Source organism: Lygodium microphyllum, chromosome 21, assembly GCF_053477565.2.
Source record: "Lygodium microphyllum isolate KBCC chromosome 21, Lygodium_microphyllum_v1.1.10, whole genome shotgun sequence".
NCBI classification, from domain to species: Eukaryota; Viridiplantae; Streptophyta; class Polypodiopsida; order Schizaeales; family Lygodiaceae; genus Lygodium; species Lygodium microphyllum.
The window spans coordinates 76,603,354-76,624,135 of record NC_141155.1 but is presented as its reverse complement, the minus strand read 5'-3'; the positions used below and the strand labels follow the sequence as shown (position 1 = coordinate 76,624,135).

Sequence of the window (20,782 nt, the reverse complement as noted above, 5' to 3'; positions counted from 1 at the left end):
TTATATCTAGAAAGAGTTAGCAGCCAAACGATCCTCCACTAGGTGCCATTGCAATTTTTGCAAAACTAGCTTCCACAAGCATACAAAATGTCATGGAACATGAAATTTTGAGATGCTTTAACCTTGCTAGTAACTTTTGATTATGTTACTAATCAAATGTGCAATGTTATTAAGCACGTGTTGCACATGACAATTATTTCATGATGATAGACCAATGACCGCGAAGATGCAATGGGTGTCAAAGGCAAAAGTTGTGATAAGTTATGCCTACTAGATGTTGGTGGTCAGTTGGAGTCAATTTTGACCCTAGGATAGTTCTTTGGCCAATAAGTATCAATAGTGATACTAGGGATTAGTATTAATTAAATAATAAGTGTCAACGGTGACACTAGAGACTAGCATTAATTAATTAATTAATGTTAATCAAATGTGCAAGGTTGTTAAGCACATGTTGCACATGGCAATTATTTCATAATGGCAAGCCAAGGACCACGAGGATACAATGGGTGTCAAAGACAAAAGTTGTGATAAGTTAGGCCAACTGGATTTTGATGGTCAGTTCATGTCAGTTTTGACCCTAGGATAGTTATTTGGCCAATAAGTGTTAGTAGTGACACTAGGAACTAGCATTAATTAATTAATTAATGCCAATCTAAAGGTCAATCTAAAGGTCAATAGAGGTTGAGGACCACTTGAGGTTACAAATGGCCTAGCCAATTTAATTATGGATGGGCACATTTAATTTTGGGCAGGGTCAGAGCACTGAAATTAATTTTCAGAATTAAACAATTATGAAAAGTAACCTGATGGCTGGATAATGTTGAAAATTGAGTTTAGAAGGCTACCACTTGGCACAAATACCCATGCAAACTAAGAAAATATTTTTGGGCTTAGTTTGAGCCATTCAGTTCAATTTTCAGAGAGAGAGAAAGAGAAGGTACTACTGATCAAATTTCAAGCATGTTCTCAAACATTGGAGGCAAGAGACAACAACCAAGAGACTAGGAGCTATAGGTGACAGCATTTACAACATCACAAGCTGCTGGCGACAACATTTATTGGGCAAGTCTTGGGGCTCCAAGCAATAGGCAGTAGGCAATTGCATTTAATGCAGTCTGGTACAGGCAACAGTCAGAATTCAGACTTTTCCTGCATGGAAATCAAGAATTTCTCTCTCCTACAGCATTCTCTCATCTTCTCCACCCCATTCTCAAGTTATCTCAGTAAATCTTAGCCATTTGGAGAAGATCATAACCAGATTTGGTGGACAACAAGAGAAATTCTGCTGTAAACCCTAATTTACAACAATAATTAGGGTTTAGCAGCCATCTCGAGACCCATGCCATCAGTCAAAGGCATCGTACACTAAAATCAGCACCTGAGATCCATGCAATTGTCAAGGATTTCAAATGCCAATCTATCCATTGTGAATTTGGGGCAATATTTGGCCAATTGGGATTCCATTAGAGCAACTCCCGCGTGAAAATAGAGGGGTAATTGTCCTATTTGTTTGCTAATTGTTGGTACAGCAAGGGGCTTTCGGATCAGCCAAGGAGATTGTGAAATCTCAATTTGTACCCAATCCATTAGTCAATAAAGTTAAAGAAATATTGAAAGGGGCACCAGTTTTGGGGCCAACAAGGTGTCCACTGTTCAAGAATATTAAGGTAAAGTATACATTTCACTTTGTGATTACTTACTAATTGTTGTGATTAAGTGCTTAATCAAGTATTACCACCCTATCTAAGAAGGAAGGTTGGTTTCATGGTTCCATTGCCAGGATACCACTCTATCCTTTGATTTGGTGGGCTCGATGCACCCAATTGCAAGCCAAAGTTTTGTGTTGGTACAGATTTTTGTGTGCTCAGCTGAGAAATTACAGCAAGATATCTTCATACAATGAGAAGGAATCAAGCAGTGATGATGCCTCTCAGTACGAACATACACATAGGGAAGAAGGAAATGCAATGTCTAATCTTGAACAAGGCTCACATGATGGACAGCAAGCTGAAAATGTTGCTATTGGGCGAGATATAGGGCCTTCATTTCCACCATGTCTTGGCTCATAAAGACTGCTGCTATAGCTGATTCTCTTCTGTGTGGGAAGGATTCGGACTTCCGAGAGAGTGGGGAAAAGCTGAATACAAGGTTGCTTAAGAATGAAAAAGGGAAAGACCTGAAAATCAGCCTTAAAACAGGCCAAAACAGCAAAGAAAGGTTTAAAAATCATTGACACAGTGTAGGGAGTTGATGACTGCAAATAAACACTTCATTTTGAACAAGTGTCACATTGCAAAGGACTGTCCCAACAAACAGCAAGCTAGAAAGGCAAAAAATCAAGGAGATCCTAAGGAAAAGAAGCCCAAAATGTCAATGGGATTGGTGCCCGATATTGTTAGTGAGCATCCCAATGATGATGCTACTGAGTTATGCAAAGCATGGAGCAAAATCAAGGAGCAGTATGCATTGATATTCTTTGATAATGGTGCATGAGCCAACTTCATCTCTATAGACATGGCAACCTGTCTAGACATCAGAGAGGATGAGATGGGAACCATGGGAAAAGTTGGAATGGCATGCAAGGATCATGCAAAGCATGGAGCAAAATCAAGGAGCAGTATGCATTGATATTCTTTGATAATGGTGCATGAGCCAACTTCATCTCTATAGACATGGCAACCTGTCTAGACATCAGAGAGGATGAGATGGGACCCATGGGAAAAGTTGGAATGGCATGCAAGGATCATGCAAAGCCTGTCACACCACTCATTTGAAAGCTTTGGTTGTACATTCAAGGATATGTAGACACTGAAGAGTTCTTCATTCGTCCACTTCAAGATTGTGATGTGCTGCTTGGTAAAACCAGCCTTCCTTCTTGAAATGGCTAGTGATAACCTGATTTAAAAGTTAATTACAACAATAAATAAATGCACATAAAATAAAATACACACTTTACCATAACATTCTTGGACAGTAGACACCCTGTTGGCTTTAGCTTTCATTCAATCGGAAGGAGTACAACTTGAGATTCTTCAATCTCCTCCTGCTAACCAATTGCTCTTGCTGTCATAAATGACCAACAAGCCTTTTGGGTCATTTGCTCCTTGATTCACCCAGGACTTCTTCTCCAATTTCACCCATGGTTGGCCAAATGCTGCCCCAAATCAATTCAAGATGGGCTGGCTCCTGAAATCCCTTGATAATCTTCAATTATCAGCTGCTGATTTCAGTCCCTTGAGCATTCAATCTCTGGCACGGATCCCAAGGAGACTGCTAAACCCTAATTTCTGCTGTAAATTAGGGTTTACTACAGAAATTACAAATCAGCCCACCAAAAATGTCTGAGATCTCCTCTGAATGGCTAAGAATTGCTGAGAATGGCTGAGCATAGGCTGAAGGAGATGAGAGAATGCTGTAGAGAGAAAAAATTCTGAGATTTGTCGCGAAGAACTAATCAAAATCAGCTACTGCCCTGCTGTACCACCCCCAAACAGATGCACCAACAACAATAGGAACATCAGAGACTGTGACCTTCAAGAGAAAGTGCATCAGCAGCAATTGCCAGCTTTCCAAGGTCAAGAATACGCAATCTCCATCACCAAAATGATCTCCAACGGCTGGGAAATGGCCCCAAAAGCTGGCAGCAACAATCCAACAGCTCCAAAATGAAAAAACGAGATTTTCCTCTCCCTTCAGCCCTATTTAGACTTTCCCCCACTTGCATGGGAAAGTTTTGCCAAGTGGCAGCTTTCTTAATCCATTTTCAGCAATTTTCAGCCATTTAATTAAATTAATTCAGCCCTTAATCCATTCCCAAAAAATTGACCTTGCCCATTCAAAAATTAATTGGCTAGGCCATTTGCAACCCAAAGTGGTCCCATGCATTAATTGACCCTTGGACAAGCATTAATCCATTAATTAATGCCTAGTCCCTAGTGTCACCACTGACTCTTAATGGCCAATTAATGGTCCTAGGGGCAAATTGACACCAAAATTCACCTAGAATCTAATAAGTGTAACTTCTTACAACTTTTGCCTTTGACACCCATCGTTTTCACAAGGTCCTTTGGCCTTCAACTTCTGTGAAAAAGTAGCTTGCACCTCACATGTGCAACACATGTGCATCTTTTAATTGCACATTTGATTAATCTTTTCATCAAATGCCAATTAAGCATAAGCAAAGCATCAAATTTTCACGTCCTCGTGACAAACCGCCCCCTTGAAATCATTGCAATCGTCCTCGATTGCACTGTAATGTGTCAAATAAAACAATATTGCACTAGAATTTTCACAAGGCATCATAGTCAACACAACATTGGCCATTGTTGGCTCACTATCTCATATGCCCACCATTTGCTGAAAATTTCCAGCCAGCATAAACATAGCATAAAGCTCAACAATAGTCCAAAATTGTTGCCAGAAACTCATCGATGCATCCCAAACTCTTGTTTCTCAACAATGCTGACTATACAACCATAGTAAAGCATAAACCGAGCCGAAACCATGGCTGAATAGTCAATGGCATTCAGTACACATGCTGTTGTCCATAGAACCAGCTGAATACCACTGAAACTAATGATCATACACTGAAAACTAGCACTCAGTTATCAACCTCTCATGATCATAACTTGATGCAAATGTACAGTTTCAGAGCTGCAGTGAAAACCATACCCATCTACATACATACCACAGTGACTAGTACACTGAATAGTGACCTCATGGCAGACATACTGTCAGCATAGTACCTTGGATGCATATTGAATACATTCGAGATCCACTATACACGAGAGCTGTCCATTCCTGGAGGAGTGGAAGTGCTACCTTCCCCTTGAGTATTAGGTGGTACTCTGGACCCTTGCCCTGCTGAACCTGAAAGAGCCTAATCCAAAGTCGGCTCTAACTGAAAGGCATCAAGGTAAAGCTGCAACAACTGAGGATGGTCTGCCATGTCATCCTCTATCCATCCATTTAGCATCCATTGGTAAACAGTTGTGAAACTTCACCCCATAGCTTATGGAAGCTTTACCTTTGACCTTTTCTCTTTATGTGCCAAAATCTGTTCAGATACCAATATCTTATTCAACTTCTCTACATTGGACTAAATTTCAGCAGATACATCCTTAGGCACATCACCATAAAAAAGGCCTCAACAAGCTCACATGAAAGACATAGTGTATCGGCTAGTGTAGAGGCAATGTCAACCGATATACCACATCGCCGATCCTCTCTAACACCTAGAAAGGTCCATAGTTCCTCATTCTAAACTTTGGATACATTTCCTTTTGCCCTTTCATCTTGTCATCCTTGCCTTTTCAAAACGCAGCAATATACAATCACCCTCTGGAAAATACAAAACACATCCATGGCAATCAACTGCTCCCTTTTACGTTCCTTAAGTTCTCTAAAACGCATACTTTATCCTTACATAAGCTGTAATAAACTACGGCATCTTTTGCCTACCACGCTTCACTTGCTAACATACAATGCATGTCCGATCTTTCATCATATGCAATCCAGTGTGATATTCCATACATCACTGATTCTCTCATGTGCTATCATCATTATCAGCTTGTTGTTGATTAGGATAGTTCCTAGCAATGTGTCCCTCCTGTTCACATATGTAACATTTATTAGCAGCCCTCAATTCTCTATGCTATGCCACACTTTTCGAAGGTCTTTGCTGCTGTTTTTGCCTCTTTTCAGCCTGATTTTCAGATCTGCCATTTTTCTAAGCCTTCATTTCCTTGACATTTGACTCATCATGGTCTTGAAAGCCGGCATCTTTTCCACACAGCAATGTATCCGCTGTAGTAGCAGTTTCTATAAGCTGAGACGTGCTTGAAACAGTGGATTTAATGCAAAAATCCATGATTCCTTTAGGCAAACCACATACATACTTCTCCACCTGCTCATGAAGGGGAACTGACAAATAAAAAGTGACGGGCAGCAATGCATCCCAAAACTTCTTATTGTATTGCTCTAAATTCTTGCATTCCTTTGCATCAAGCTTGTTCCAAGCTGTCATGATGTTCACCTCAAAGGTACTAGTCAACCAATTTGATGCAAACATTCGCTTAAATTGTACCCATGTTGACAGTGCTCTACCTTGCATCAAGGGCGTGGACCACCACTGCAATGCATTTCCCTTCAAGAAAGTGGTTGCCTTTCGAATCTTAGAGGATTCGGTGAAGTTTCCCCCAGAATAGGCTGCATCAAACTATTGAATGAAAGTCAAACCTTTCAGCCTATCTTGTGCACCACTGAACAGTTTGAATTTCACACTTTTACCTCCCTCATCATAGTCCTTTGTTGGACCTATGGGGGTCAAATTGTCATATACGGGCTGCTGCAAAAAGGGTGCATTTGCTGTTTTTTCATGATAGCCAATATTAAACAGAGCATTTGCATGACCAACACTTATTCTTTGAGCCCCAAAAGCACGACGGGGTACCGATGCTTGCCCATATGAGTGATTTTGCACACCATGCATCATACCAATGCCGTCATACATCGGATTATGCATTCCATGAGCCATACCCGAGTGCATTGGGTTATGCAAGCCATGCATTGGTTGCTGAAAATTATGGAGAGGTGTGCCATACATTCCCACATTCGGTTGCTCACCCACCATAGCACGAAAAATTGTGCTACCACCAAAGTAAGCTAGCTGCCCTAAATTCTCATGCAAACCTTGCTGTCCAAAAACCTTAGGATTAGCATTTACATCATGAACTTGCATATCCATTTCTTGCCCAATTGGCACCAACTGCTTTTGACCATGAGCACCTTTAGGAGCATCTTGAGAAGGCTTTGGCTTGTTCTTTGGTGCATCTCACTGTCCCGAAGTTCTACAAGAGGATTTTCTCTTCTTGACCTTGTTGTCCTTCGTAGGAGTGTTCAAAAACCGAGTAAACTGAGGATTTTTTGCCAATTCAGCAAAGATATTGGCTGCTGCCCTCATTCGATTCTTGAATGCATCATCAAATTCAATTTCCCCTTGCTGATAATCATCTTCTTTCTACATTGAGGGTCCAACATCTTGGCCTTCAACCACATTTTCAACATGCTGTCCATGATTCGCGCCTTGTCCAAGATCAGGCATTGCATTTTCTTCTTCCCCATGTGAATGTGCATCATGAGAGGCATCATTACTGCTTGATTGCATCCCACTCTTGCTGTAATTTCTCAGCTGAGCACAAAGATTAGCACTAGCACAAAGCTTTGGCTTGCAATCAGGTGCCTCGGGCCCACCAAATCAAGAGATTTGAAATATCCCGGCAACGAAACCATGAAAGCAGCCTTCCTTCTTGGAATGGGTGGTGATAACCTGATTTAAGAGTTAATTACAGCAATAAATAAATGCACATAAAATGAAATGCACACTTTACCATAACATTCTTGGATAGTAGACACCCTGTTGGCTCCAAAATTGGTGCCCCTTGCGGTATTTCTTTAGCTTTCATTCAATTGGAAGGAGTACAACTTGTGATTCTTCAATCTCCTCCTGCTAACTAATTGCTCTTGCTGTCATAAATGACCAGCAAGCCTTTTGGGTCATTTGCCCCTTGATTGACCCTTGGCTGGCCAAATGCTGCCCCAAATCAATTCGGGATGGGCTGGCTCCTGAAATCCCTTGATAATCTTCAATTATCAGCTGCTGATTTCAGTCCCTTGAGCATTCAATCTCTGGCACGGATCCCAAGGTGTCTGCTAAACCTTGATTTCTGCTGTAAATTAGGGTTTACTGCAGAAATTACAAATCAGCCCACCAAAAATGGCTGAAATCTCCTCTGAATGGCTGAGAATTGCTAAGAATGGCTGAGCATAGGCTCAAGGAGATGAGAGAATGCTGCAAAGAGAAAAAAATCTGAGATTTGTCGCGAAGAACTAATCAAAATCAGCTGCTGCCCTGCTGTACCACCCCCAAACGGATGCATCAACAACAATAGAAGCATCAGAGACTATGATCTTCAGGAGAAAGTGCATCAGCAGCAATTATTAGCTTCCCAAGGTCAAGAATATGCAATCTCCATCACCAAAATGGTCTCCAATGGCTGGGAAATGGCCCCAAAAGCTGGCAGCAACAGTCCAACATCTCTTTCCAACAACTTCAAAATGAAAAAACGATATTTCCCTCTCCCTTCAGCCCTATTTAGCCTTTTCCCCACTTGCATGGAAAAGTGTTGCCAAGTGGTAGCTTTCTTAATCCATTTTCAGCAATTTCCAGCCATTTAATTAATTTTCAGAATGAATTAATTCTGAAAATTAATTCAGCCCTTAATCCATGCCCAGAAAATTGACCTTGCCCATCCAAAAACTAATTAGCTAGGCCGTTTGCAATCCAAAGTGGTCCCATGCATTAATTGACCCTTGAACAAGTATTAATCTAGTAATTAATGCCTAGTCCCTAGTGTCACCACTGGCACTTAATGGCCAATTAATAATCATAGGGGCAAATTGACACCAAAATTCACCTAGAATCTAACAAGTGTAACTTGTTACAACTTTTGCCTTTGACACCCATCTTTTTCACAGGGTCCTTCAGCCTTCAACTGTGAAAAAGTAGCTTGCACCTCACATGCGCATCTTTTAATTGCACATTTGATTAATCCTTTAATCAAATGTCAATTAAACATAAGCAAAGCATCAAATTTTCACGTCCTTGTGACACTTGGTATCCCATGGTGTCACAGTATGCATATAGTGATTGATTCACCTACAAAAGAGATCACAATTCAGCATAAGGGAAAGACTCACACTTGATGTAAAGTTGAAAGGGAAGTTTGTCCCTATTGTATCCTACAACTCCTATTTCTAAAGTAATGAAAAAACATCTTTCAACATACCTAGTTTTTACTAAGAATAAGGATGATAGTGAGTGTTGGGAACATGTCTAAGTTAGAGAAGAATCGCATATCATTTTTGAAAACGTATGCTGATTCTTTCTCTCAATCACTTCCAAGGCAGCTACCACCTCAAAGGCTTGAAGATCATGGCATAAATCTTATCCCCACAAGTAGCCACCCTACAAAGTCAGTGGAGCACAACAGGAGGAGATTATGAGCCGGGTGAATGAGCTGTTAGAAAAAGGCATGATTCAACCCAACTCATCTCCATTTTGTTCTCCAATGCTTTTGGTGCAGAAAAAGAATGGCTCATGGCTTGCGTGCATTGACTATCATGCTTGAAATAGAATCACGATAAAGAATCAATTTCTAATTCCCTCAAATTGATGTTGTTATCAATGATTGCAGGGGATAGAGCCATATTCAGTCATGTAGATTTGAAAAGTAGGTATCATCAAATACGCATTGGACCGGAGGATGTGCCTAAGATAGCTTTCAAGTCATCTTTTGAATTGCATGAGTTTCTTGTCATGCCTTTTGGACTTACGATTACTCCTACCACTTTTAATCGGATGATGGATCACATCTTCAAGCCAAATAGCACATTTGTGGACACTTTCTTTTATGACATGATTGGGTATTCAATGAATAAGGCAAAGCATAGAAAACACTTGGACATTGTGTTCAATGAATTACGTAAGCATAGGCTGGTTATTAATGACAAGAAAAGTGAATTATTTTTGCATGAAATCCACTTTTTTCAGCATATTGTATTGGCTGACGGTATTCATATGGACCCCGCAAACATTGCAACAATATGCTCATGGCCACCTTTGAAGAATGTGTATGAGATCCGTAACTTCATGGGTTTATGTTTTTACTACAAGAAGTATGTACATGAGTTTACTGAATTTGCATCTCCATTACATGCTTTGCAAAACAAGAATGTGCCGTTTGGATAGACTGCAATGGAAAATTCAGCATTTAAAAAGTTAAAGAAAAATATGACTTCAAATCCTGTGCTTGTAATACCTGATCTAAGAAAGTCATTTTTGGTTCAATGTAATGCATGTCGCAACAGCATTGGGGTTGTTCTTATGCAAGATGGCCCATTTGTGGCTTATGAGAGCCATCTTCTCCACAATATAGAGAGAAATTTGCAGGACTTGGCTGTAATTCATGTACTATCTACGTGGAAACATTACTTGTTAGGGGCTGATTTAATAGTACAAACTGACAATCAGACTTTAAGGTACTTTTTTATGCAAACAAAGTTGTTAGAGAAACATATGAGATGGGCAAACTTTCTCTCTATATTTCATTTTCAAATTATACACATTGATGGTAAAAAGAATGGTGTGGTTGATGCACTGTTACATAAGCCACAAATTTCAACCATCAGCATGGTTTATCACACTGAATTGGATGCCATAAGAGCAATATGTTGTTGATTTGGAATATGTTTATGATCAACTTTGCAATGGCCAAAGGCATGAACACTTTATGCTAAGACATGGATTTCTAATGATGCATGGACAACTATGTGTCACAAAGCACTTGAGGCCTAGAGTAATCATTGAAAGTCGTGTTTCTCCCTACGTAAGGCATAGAGGTATTGATGCTACAGTCAAGGCAATGGAACATTTTTTTTACTCGCTAGCTTTGAGGTATGATGTAGAGCAATTTGTCAAGACATGCATCACATGTCAAAAGGTAGAGCATGATAGGCAAAAGATGCCGAGTTTGTTGCAACCCTTGCCCATTCCAGACAAGCCTTGGCAGAGCATTGCAATGGATTTTATTTTTAAGCTTCCTAGGACACCTACAGAAAATGATGGGATATCGACTATCATTTTGAAGTTTAGCAAATCGGCCCATTTTATTCAATGAGAAAGATGATAAAGGCTGCTCATATGGCACATTTGTTGTTGCAACACATCTTTAAGTGACATAGTATGCCAAAGTTGATCGTTAGTGATCAAGATCCTCAAATGGCCAGTTTATTTTGGAAGGGATTGTTTGAGAATATGGATACCACACTGAAATTCTCATCCTCCTTCCATCCACAGACAAATGGTTAGTCTGAAGAGGCTAGTTCCGCAATGTTGGATCTCTTGAGGTGCCATGTATCAAACCATAAAACATAGTGGGAGCAATATTTGCCATTGGTTGAGTTGGCATACAAGAACACAGTGCATAGTTTCAGGCAAAGCTCCATTTTACGTGATCGAGGGTGGCAAGAAGATACCACCTATCTTTCACACTAAAGATAAGATCTTTCAGGCTAATTGCTATGTCGAAAACTTGGATGTAGCCTATGTTGAGCTAAAACATGCTTTTCAGCTGATTAGCTTTCTTAAACAGCCCCAAATCACACTTAATTAATGAAAAACCGTAAAAAAGGGGAGCGGTCCGAGAGAGTTTCAGCGGTCTCCCAAAAACCCTAATTTTTGGGGCACCCTTCTACATCTATAAACAGACACCCTAATTTTTGGGGCACCCTTCTACATCTATAAACAGACAGGCTGCCCCCATTGAGCATTATTCGGTCTGTGCAGGTTTCACGCTCACCTGTGCAGGTTTCACACTCTCCAGTGCAGATTGTAGCCATCAGTCTACCTCCACGTAGCTGTCCAATCTTCGTGACTGCTGCCACCTCTCCCTCCAGCCTCACAATGCCCTAGCGCCTTCTTCAAGCTGTCACCCACTGTCTACCACCATCTCCCAGTTTGCATTTGGCCTCCAGCTGCTATCACCAGCATCTCCAACATCAGGCGACATCCTACAGCCTGCGTTTGCATCTTTCTGGAGCCGCCTGGTATCATCTATCCCCTCTGCACCTGTCGCCTCTGTCTCTAGCAACCCTTGGTGTCAGTGTTTTGCAGTTTCCTCTCTCTTCACACTTCGACTAGTGAATACAAACTTGGGATCCGCCTCCGGTGAACGTCACACTCCGACATTGCTCTGCCCTTGAGCACAATGTACACTCTTACATTCATTTACAGCATTCATTCACTTCAAAGTTGTGTTCTCTTTCCCTTCTTCTCCTTGTGTTAGTTTTGAGTTTTGCGTTTCAGGTTTGAGTTTTGAGTTTTGTGTTTAGAGTTTGAGTTTTGCTCTCTATGACTGCGTCTATCTCTTTGTGTTTCTATCGTGGTCGTACACTCTGGTGTGTCATCAGTGCAAACCCTAGCAGTTTTCTTCACATGGTATCAGAGCCAATACTCTTAAAAAGAGTATCATGCGGATATTGTAGAGAACTAGTCTTTGTGCGAGGCACAAGATTTGACTCGTAACCGAATCACAATGTCCCAGACACCTTCTTCTTGTGTTCCTATGATATCCTATCAGGCTTCTCCATCACTCGAGGCCTTGAGATGGCATTATGAACTCGGTGAGTAGGACGACACTCCACTTTCACCCTTACCTTCTTTTTCTACTCCTATTTTGGATTTCACTAACATGATAGAGGACTTTGAGGAGTACTATTGCAACAAGTACAGTGATGTTTATACCTCTCCTACAAGCTTTGCTACCACATTCGGACCGATTGGTGAGGCTTGCCACCTCTCCGATCATGGAGGGCATAAGGCATTCAGAACGTCTAGTGATCCATCTTCATCATCTCAAATAGGTTTAATTTCAAGTTTTACAATCCTTTTGAGTTGCATGAATCAAAACCCACACCTATTTCTTCTTTTGAGGTACAGGATCCGGATAACTTTGCGTATGTGAACTTTAATAGAGGGGGCTCACGAAGCAAACGGAATTCAAGTATATCTACAGCTTCTGTTTCAATTGAGCATGTCACACACACTTTTCACTTCCCTCGCATCCCACCCTCTTCTATATCACACCTTGATCACCTCTCATCATCTTTCCAAAACCTTGGATTACACTCCACATTTGCAAGACACACCCTAGGGGTTGGATCTTCCATCTCCGCTCCTAGCACCTTCTCCTTCTTCACCCATTCTCTACCTCTTTGCACCATGGTACTTTGTTAGGGGAAATGCCGCCCTTTAACACACTGCCTCTCACCTTTCAACAAATGAGCACACCCATAGCACCTGGAACAACTGTGATGGGCACCCCCCTCACTATATCCAGCTTCCCATCTCACATGACCGCTCTAATGCACGAGTTTCCATCCTTAACTTATGGTGCAATTTCACACTCTCCTTGGGTTACACCTACACAAGGATTCCCATCTTCTGCTCCTCGTGTTCCACTCCCACCTCCTTGGGTTACTCATGTGGCTACCGTGCCCATGCCTAGTCAGCCCATCCCTACCTATGGATCCACCTTGCACATTACCCGCATGCTTGGTGGGCACTCTGGGGCCCATTTCCAAGTGTACTCCACTCCCCCATCTTTCCTATACTACGCTTTTTCACACTATCCATCTCTGAGCACTACCAGTCCTGTTACAACGGCCAAGAATGCCTTCACGGATAAGACACGTTTTAACGGGTCAAATTTCACCACTTGGTTAAATTTCATGCAACAAGTGCTTGAGTCTCACGGTCTTAGGGACCTCGTCATTGGTCTAGAGCCTATGCCGGACCCTCGACTAGCTTACCCTAACTACATGCGTCAATGGAGAGCCGGCAATGCCACAGCCAATCTTGAGCTGATGCAAGGACCGCTTCCTGAGTTTCACTCTCAGTTGCAACACTTTCCGCTCGCGTTAGAGCATTGGAGTCACCTTGTCAACCGCTATGCGGCTCGAGATCGTACTCACCGCATCAATCTGGACTTTGAGCTTCAAGAGTTCTCTATTAAGGAAGGGGATGATCTGAAAGTCAAGCTAGCTGAATATAGCAGGTTACTTACCGTGTTCACTACTACTGGCTCTCCAAAGTCAGATGACGATCAGGTTACATTCTTCTTGAATAAGTTGCCCAAAAAGTACTTCAATTTCATTCAACACATCATCTCCCAATCCCCATTGACAATCTTCTACAAGTTTGAGTGTCAGTTCTTGCATTACATGAGGCTGTATGATCAAGTCCACAAGAAATCCTCATCACAGTCTTATTCAAAGCAGAGGGAGTTGGTTGCCTCTTCTTCGGGAGGGAAAGCCACTAGTGGCAAGAACTCGCAACATGCGAAGGCAAGCCAATCAAAGGGTGACTCCTCTTCCTCGAATGGAACCAAAGAATCAAGACCTATTTGGCAACACCTCCCTAAGAGAAACCGATTTTGCACACACTGCCAGGGAGCAGGCCATGTGGACAAGAAGTGTCACTCCAAAGCCCAAGGTCTTCCTAAAAAGCCTCTGCAGACCGCTACGACTGCACAGTTCAGTGGAGCTACGCCTTCCGCTCCTGCTTCATCTGCGCCTTCAACATCCGTTGTTACTGCTGGACATATGGCTCAAGTATAGCCTCAGCAGCCCATCTCTTTCACTACCCCTGAGGGACTGGCTGATTGGTCTACAAGTTCCAATCCCGTTGCACTTCATGCATCCATCTCACCTTCCTCTCCACCTCGTTAGGCATTCCCTTGGTAGAGCCCTGCTACTGGACGTCCACGATGGTGGGCACCTTCTTAGACTAGCATATCTCTAGGTCCTTTCAGATACCCTAGGTCAATTTAGCATTCATTTTTCGCACTCTTAGAGTCGGGCCCATAGGATTCATTGTCCTTAGCTTTTCCATTCTTTTGTCTTCCTTTGCATACATTCATTGCTTTTATTTTCAGTAAGATTTTCTTTTTGTTATGTTTTGCTTTGGAGCATCTCACCAGTGACCTCTGTGTTTGCAGTTTCTCATCTCTTTTGTAGGGTTTTGTCTTTCAGTGTAGAGCTAACTTGCAAATTGCTTTGGTCCTACCTGGGCTAGAAACGTGGGGATGCGCACCGTTCCTTTCATGGTTTCATCATCCTAGGAGTGCTTGCTCTTCTTCCAGCATGGCGGTTTCCCCTCCTGAGCAGATCGTGCAACATCTCTCTCGATGCTATCGTGGCGGTGACTTCTACCTTGCATAGTTACTTGGAGTTTCGGAAATGGCAAAACGAAAACGGTGGGGAAACTATAGAAACGGAGTTTCGTCTCCAGGAAGAAACGGGGAAACAGGGAAACAGGGATACAAGGAAATATATAACCCCGATTTAATATATAATATAGATAATAGATGACAATAAGCCACACTTGTCACTTGATCGAGAAATACTTGACATACATGATTAACATACAATTGATTATTGACATTGAAATTTGATACTATCATACTAGGTTGGAGGTCCTAAATACTAACTTCTATAACCTGTTACCTACAGCCTGTACCAATTTTCAAAATCGAAAGATACATCGGGATTCATACAATATACTTAAACTTTGAATTGGCAAGTGCCAAGCACACTAAAGATATTCATAGATCACACTTTAAAGATTAGATCATTACAATTTACATGTAACATGATAATAGATATACATGAATCACAAAAACACCTGGAGGCTGGTGTTGGCAGTCATGTTTGTCATGCTTTGTTATCTCCTGTATGTGAGCCTCAGTCTGAGTCAGACGAGGACTTTAGGAGCTTTGGCTTGTCTATCACTTATTTTGACGGAGGAGGTAGCTCATTTTAGAGCACTCAGTTTATTGATTTCAGTGCATTTTCTCCTCCAGTCAGGATTTTATGTGCATTTCCCGGGGCAGTTTCTGCATTCTTCAGCCTACCTCACCTGCCAGACATTGTCCACCCTTTCCGGGATTTTTCTGAGCATTCCTACCATTTTTACCAGCATTAAATACTGGTCGGACATATTTATGGCCTCAAATTTCAAGTCGGCCAGTTTTTGGGTTTTTTGGCTATTTATAGCCATTTCCCACTTGGCAGTCAATTGTATTATCATCTTCCCTCCTTCCTTGGCAAGTACACACTCCGACTCCGTCATCTTCCTCCGTCTTTGGTGTTGCCATCATCATCAGCCTGATCTAGTGCCCTCACTGATGCTTCGGGCTGCGTGCAGGGACTGATCAGTCCATTTCAGTGTATTCAGCATTCATTTCAGTCAGTGCAGATTTTCTTCCTTCATTTTCTGCTTTCTCTCTCTCTCCCTCTGTGTTCGTGTTTCTTCTTCCATTGCACATTCTCACATGGTATCATCGCCTAAGTGAGAGCACAGAGGAGAGCTTCCATTGCAGAGGAGGACACCATCAAGTGCAGCCTTTCTTCCCTCCTTTCCAGCCCTTGCCGGTGCTGTCCAGGCTGAAACGCAGTCTTCCATACCTGCGTTTTGTTGTTTTGCAGCATCAGGAGGAGTAGGCAACAGTTTTCTAGGTGTTTGCAGCCTGCGTTTGCATCAAACACAACCAACAGGAGGTGGTCAATATCAGCAGAGGAGAAGGCATCATCATCTGGAAGATAGGCGACAGTTTTTTTCTCCAGGTGGTAGCATTTTCTCTCTCCTCTTGCACGTGACAGCATCTTCTGGGTCTTTTCTGACATAGGCGGCTCCATCTTGACTGTCTGTTGGTTGCAAATTGTTTGGTGATTGCACATATATACGAAGATGTCTTATCACCAGTTCTTTGCTGATTCAAAGGATGAGGTCTCTATTCCTTCCTCTGAGAGACGGAGAGACTTTCGTGCTAGTTCACGCGACGACCGGAGGTCACCTAGCCCATTTGACCGAGATCCCTCTATTCCCCGTTCTCTCCATGTTTCACAGAAAGCTCGTTCTGCTGGCCTTCATATGCCTTCCATGGCACCCTCTATACAGGTGCCCGTACTTCCTTCTTTGCCCAAAGAAGACCGGCTTGATGGTTCCAACTACTCGCTTTGGTCGTATAAGGTGGAGTGTATCCTTGATACCTTCGATCTTTGGGAGTTTGTTACCCACCCTATTTCCCTTCCAGTGGAGGATCCCACCGTTGGATCATCGATGGATCGTGCGGCCTTATGGGATCGGCTCAACTCACGAGCTCGATCTTTCCTCTTTATGAGCTTACAGGATCCTGTCCTAGTGCATATGCGCAGGTTGCGGAAAGCAGCGGAAGTGTGGACAAAGCTTGCTTCTTTGTACCATTAGAAGACTTTTGCCCATCGGATTACTCTCGAGAAGAAATTACGGATGCTCGTTGTTGATGATTCTTCTTCCATGAAGGATCATATCAACAGGTTGGAGGACATGAGGGATGAGCTTGCGTCCCTTGACAGGATGATCTCTTCCGAGGATATGGCCATGATTCTTTTGACTCAGCTGCCATCTCCCCGTTTTGATGTCTTCTACACCAGCCTTCTTACATCAAGGACCCGTGAGAAGCTTCTATGGGAGGAGCTTGCCCTGCTTGTTTTGGAGCATGACGAGCGCGCCAAAGAGATAGCCAGTGGATCCACCTCCATCAAAGCTTTTGTTGCAAGTTTGAGAGAGGGGACACAAAAGAAAGGGAAGTCACAGGCTAAAAGACAGGAGAGTTCTTCAGGTTCTGACTCCGACTCGGAGAAGCCTAAATGCCCATACTGTGGGAAGGGGACACATCCAGAGGAGAAATGTTGGAAGAAGTACCCTCACCTTCGTCCATGAGCGAAGGATGGAGCTAAAACATCTAAGCCTTCTACCTCTACTCCAGCGGTTACCCATGAGTCAGTGTTCCTTCATATTGTTGACTTGGAGGAGCCTTCTTCAGTGGTTGCCTCATCTTCTAAGAGGCCTTGGCTAGTTGATAGTGGAGCTTCTAGTCGTATGACTCCCTGAGGTGATTTGTTGCAGGATCTATGCCCTTCTGAGGGTTCAGTCACTGTTGGTAACATTGTTTCGGTGCCTATTTGTGATGTTGGCACTTTGCCTTTATTTCCCGACCGCGCGTCGAGCTCCCTTTCCCAAGCTCTTTATGTTCCTGACTTGGGCTTTCCACTCCTCTCAGTCTATGGCCTTACAAGGCTTGGTACCCGGGTTATCTTCATCGAGCAAGCCGTTTGTATTGAGGATTCTTCTACAAGGGCTGTTATTGCGACAGGTTGGTAGGAGAGCGGACTTTATAGGCTTCATTCCCCTTCTCTTATGCACGGACCTCCGAGGCAGTTGTCTATTGCTACACCCATTCCCGCTTGTGCACCCTCTTTTCCACAGGTTCCTCCCCATCCCCCACCCTCTCCTCTAGTGGTTCCCTCATACCCCCCATCCCTTTCAGAGGGAGACGATCTCGATGATGCGGCTGTGGATTTCTTGGCCCCTACTGTTTTAGAGGGGGCTTCCCAGGATCGCGAGGAGTTTCTTCATCAGCAATCTTCATCGACGGACTTCATCGACCTTGGCATTCCTCTTGCCACCCTAGGATTTGTTTCTCCCTTCCTTCCGCCACATCCAGGATCTAAGAGGGGGTGTTAGCAGTCATGTTTGTCATGCTTTGTCATCTCCTGCATGTGAGCCTCAGTCTGAGTCAAACGAGGACTTTAGGAGCTATGACTTGTCTATCACTTGTTATGATGGAGGAGGTAGCTCATTTTAGAGCACTCAGTTTATTGCATTTCAGTGCATTTTCTCCTCCAGTCAGGATTTTATGTGCATTTCCCGAGGCAGTTTCTGCATTCTTCAGCCTGCCTCACCTGCCGGACATTGTCCACCCTTTTCGGGATTTTTCTGAGCATTCCTACCATTTTTACCAGCATTAAATGCTGGTGGGATCAGCATTAAATGCTGGTCGGACATATTCATGGCCTCAAATTTCAGGTCGGCCATTTTTTGGGTTTTTTGGCTATTTATAGCCATTTCCCACTTGGCAGTCAGTTGCATTATCATCTTCCCTCCTTCCTTGGCAGGTGCACACTTCGACTCCGTCATCTTCCTCTGTCTTTGGTGCTGCCATCATCATCAGCCTGATCTGGTGCCCTCACTGACACTTCGGGCTGCGTGCAGGGACTGATCAGTCCATTTCAGTGTATTCAGCATTCATTTCAGTCAGTGCAGATTTTCTTCCTTCATTTTCTGCTTTCTCTCTCTCTCCCTCTGTGTTCGTGTTTCTTCTTCCGTTGCGCACTCTCACAGCTGGATCATATTCATGAATCATGAAAAAAAGATACAAGAGCATAAAAGATAAGTTGATAACTAATGATCCATAAAACACCACGGTCCACTGAGTCCTCAGTCAATGACCATAAACATAAATGATAAGGCACAATCACACAAGAGAGCATCGGTCTGAACTCTGAAGAGTCAAGACTCAAGTCTCATCAGTGATCACCCTCCTCGGCATCTGCATCACTACCAGTAGCACTGCCAGATGCACTGACAGAAGCAATATCTGGCTCAGAGTGGTCATCGACACTACTAAATGAGGGCGAGGGTACATTTGCTGAAGTGCTGGCGCCCCTCCTTGTCGACCTTGACCTCCGTGATGAAGCTCGTGTGTGGTGCGCTAGAGCTGACATCTCCTCATATAGCATGGTATAAATGTCTAGCTCCTCTCTGGGAATGTCTGGAATGTCCTTCATTTTCTCAATGTCAATCTTGTCAACATTCACCTGGCAAGGCTCAAGAGATGAAGATGTGTGCTCGAGGAGGCGAAGATTACAATGACAGTACACAAGTCTCTCAAGCTGTGCTGTAGTCAAATGGTTCCTCTTCTTTGTATGGAAGAGGGCCCAAGTGCTCTAGTTTCTTTCACAAGGACCTGAGCTGCAGTCTTGTGAAAGAACTCGAATGGCAAGACGTTTCTGCCAATCACATGACAAAAACAAGAAAAAAATATTATAATTGATTCTTGTATCACGATTCATGTTTGTCCTGAAGCTTGAAAGTTGAGTCTAGGCTATGGTTTATGGGTTAGCCTACTTACCAAGGTAGGTGCTGATGTCCCATATTTCTCCCACCAAGACACAGGTTGCAACTGTGTCTCTCAAAGCTCTGCTGTAGGGCGACCAAAAGAGAGACTCCTATTTCGAAAGAGAAGAAGATCATCCTCTAGCCTTCTCAGCATCTGCACATCTCCTCCTGCCCACTTTGAGAAGTACTCCTCAATGCCATGCTCTAGCTCCTCATTCTCGTATTGCATCTCATCACGCCATAGAGGATGCAATACGTGTGCAACAGCATGGATTGGTCTATAAAACCAATCCCATCGCATGTTCCACACACATTGAAGCTCCTCAATCATACATTGACACATGTATAAGTTTATAACAAATTACAATCATAAATATGCACACAATTAGTGTCTTCTAGACTCTAAAAATAAGTTAATACCCCAATGGAAAAAGTTAAAACTTTAAAAGTAACTTACTTTGAGCGAGAAAGATAGGCATTGCTCTCAAAAGCCTCTCCAATCTTATCCATGTACTCATACAACAATCCCATGGTACTCCCCTCCATGTCAGTGATGTGTAAAACGGAGTAGATAGGCTTGATGGAACTTCACAAAAGCTTCAGCCTCCAAGAACCATGTCTCATCCATAGCCTGTCGTGCAAAAGCCCTATAGTGTGTATCTTGATGCTCAGGCATGGCTGACCACTCTATGGACACAACTGTGAGCATCAAGCCCTGGCACACTCGCACAATCCGCTCAACAACTATAAACATATACGCAAAGCGTGTGCTAGATGGCTTCAGCAACTCAAGGTCACTGTGTGCGCAATAGATGCTCAACACTTTAGGCCTCTTCGTGACAAAGTTCACCTTGGACTTTGCAGTAGTAAGAATAGTGTCTACCCAATTCAATTTTTGCAAGTCCTCCACCAATAAATCAAGAGAGTGCGATCACACGGAGTCCATCTAATCTTGGGATAGGCAGCCTCAAGCATTTGCCCCATGGAAACACATTGGAACCATTATCCGTAATCACCTGCACCACATTTTTTGGCCCTATCTCCTCAATGGCTGTGCATATATGCCCATAGATGTACGAGCCTATGATCGCTGTACCAGGAGCTGAAGCATCAATGGCTCTCAAGAACATTGTCCCCTTGCATGAGAACACTAGAATGTTATAG

General features: G+C 42.9%; 1 protein-coding gene and 1 pseudogene across 5 annotated transcripts in view; both read right to left on the bottom strand.

The window, feature by feature from the left end:
- Window positions 1-20,782, bottom strand: part of LOC148018168 (Saccharopine dehydrogenase) — a 105,419-nt gene that overhangs the window by 22,141 nt on the left and 62,496 nt on the right. The window lies entirely within an intron of this gene.
- On the bottom strand, window positions 19,027-20,748 carry LOC148018169 (uncharacterized; annotated as a pseudogene).